We start from the raw sequence: 2,514 nt of genomic DNA, 5'->3' as shown, positions 1-2,514 counted from the left end.
AATGGAGTGATATTACGGTCACCAACTCGTAAAAGATAATAACAAAGTATGGTAAAATTACGGTCGCCTGCATTTTACTGAAATACAGCTGAGAACAGTGTATTTTTACAGAACATTTCCGACTAAAATTACAATTTTTTTTTTTTTTTTTTTAGTGTAGATGTATAGTCCATATTTACTGGAAGACTGAAGGTTAAAAAGAAGGGGAGAATCAATAAACATTCTGACAAGGAAATAAGTTATTCTGTCAGTAGAAGAGGGTTCTAGGAAGAACCCAATGCTGTTATCTAACGTTACCTTTCACGGAAGGAGGTAATCAACCTTCTCCTAGAAATTTAGTGCACTTTCAGGACGCTTCTAAACTGCGAGATATATCCTGACAGCCAATTTCCATTCTGCTATTACATAGATGACATTTACATGTAGCTACGCTTGTAAAGGACATACGCGTGTATGTACGATTACAACTGGCACTTACATGTACGCTTACTAAAAATATTCGTAATTACATATATGGGGCTTGCAAAGCACACGCACAAAAACACACACACACGCATATATATATATATACATATATATATATTATATATATATATATATATATATATATATATATATATAATATATATATATATATATATATATATATATATATATAATAATAATAATAATAATAATAATAATAATAATAATAATAATAATAATGCTTACAAATGTAAATAATAAATGTACGAATTTAAACAAATAAATGTATGTGGGCTTACAAGACACGCATATGTATGTTCGCTTATAAATGGCTGCTAAATACATGTATGCTTACAAATAGCCATTAAATATATGTCCGCTAACAAAGAAAATTTATATGAATGTATTCTTACATATGACACTTAACATGTATATACGCTTACACATACAATGATATGTACACGTGCTTATAAGGGCCATTTATATGCTGTTACAAATAATATTTCATTAAATATCTATAATTAAAATTAATAATACAAAAATCATTCGTGAATTAGTTCATAAATGTTTACTTCGACAGACTTGATTTGGGCGATGTCTGTTAACATAAATTTTGCTTTTCTTATCTCAAACGGGCAACAACAGTCATAGTTAAAAATCTTCAAGGTTAATACCACTTGAATCTCTCTCTCTCTCTCTCTCTCTCTCTCTCTCTCTCTCTCTCTCTCTCTCTCTCTCTCTCTCTCTCTCACATACTATATTTATATAAATATATATACATATATATATATATATATATATATATATATATATATATATATATATATATATATATATATATATATAAATATATATACATATTTATATATAGATACACTATATAATATATATATATATATATATATATATATATATATATATATATATATATACATATATATATATATATATATATATATATATATATATATATATATATATATATGTTTGTGCGCCCGCGCGCACTAGCGCGTACATGTATACTGCTGGGTCCTATAAAGACACAAAATTAAAATTGTAACTCACATCGAATGTAATTACACATGTACGTCCCGTGAATTAATTTCCTCTTCTCTGTTTCAAATCTAAAAATAAAGTCAACGCGGCCGAAATATTTCCTGGCGTGGTCGATTACTCCTGGCCGCCAGACAATAGATAATTACGTCTTGAGGAAGACCATCAACAAAAGACATTCCTTTTGAATTATTCGCTGTCGGTATTTACAGCTCGATGTTTGTTCGTACGCTGCGCGAGTCTTGCTCAAACAGATTTCTTTCAGGAAATTAGAACCGAAAGGATGTGCGTATCTGTTCTTTATCTCTTCGGTGAATAAGAAATAAGTTCAAAAAGTTTTTAACTATTGCTTTCTATAAATAGAAAAGCCTTTATAACAAACGCGATTCAAGAAAATAAAAGGGTAATACTAATAGCATCATGTGTATTGTTGAATTCTATAAGGCAGCACAACAATCGAGCGAGGCTAAAAACAGAAATGCCAAAACAAGATATGACTTTGAAAGGGAGCGTAGTCCCACGAAACGGAGAATGAGATAATAAAAAGGAAATACACAAAAAGCACATAAAAAGACGAGACGAAAATAACCAAAGAGAGTTTGCCAGTGACTGACCATATACAATGCCTGTTTTCACCTGAACCGTTAATCATTTAACCAATTACATTTTTAAAAGATGATAAAAGAATTTTTTTTCGATATAGTAAAATTTTGACATTTTAAGGTGTGTATTTATTGCAATTTAATTTCAAAATATAAATAGGCATACTTCATACACCCATTTCTTCAAATCCATAAAAATCTTCCTATAATCAAGAATAAAGTATCTTATTGATATGGCAATTAGATTTTTTAAGTTACGTGGAAATTAGTATACATAATTTGGTTTGGTATGAATGAAAAAAATACACCAATTTATTTATTGATATTGTAATTAACCCTTCCACCACATTAAATAACAATATATCAGGTTGCAATATTACAAAACGTTAATTTA

This window comes from Palaemon carinicauda, chromosome 9, assembly GCF_036898095.1.
Source record: "Palaemon carinicauda isolate YSFRI2023 chromosome 9, ASM3689809v2, whole genome shotgun sequence".
In the NCBI taxonomy this organism is placed as follows: domain Eukaryota; kingdom Metazoa; phylum Arthropoda; class Malacostraca; order Decapoda; family Palaemonidae; genus Palaemon; species Palaemon carinicauda.
This window is presented reverse-complemented; position numbering follows the sequence as displayed.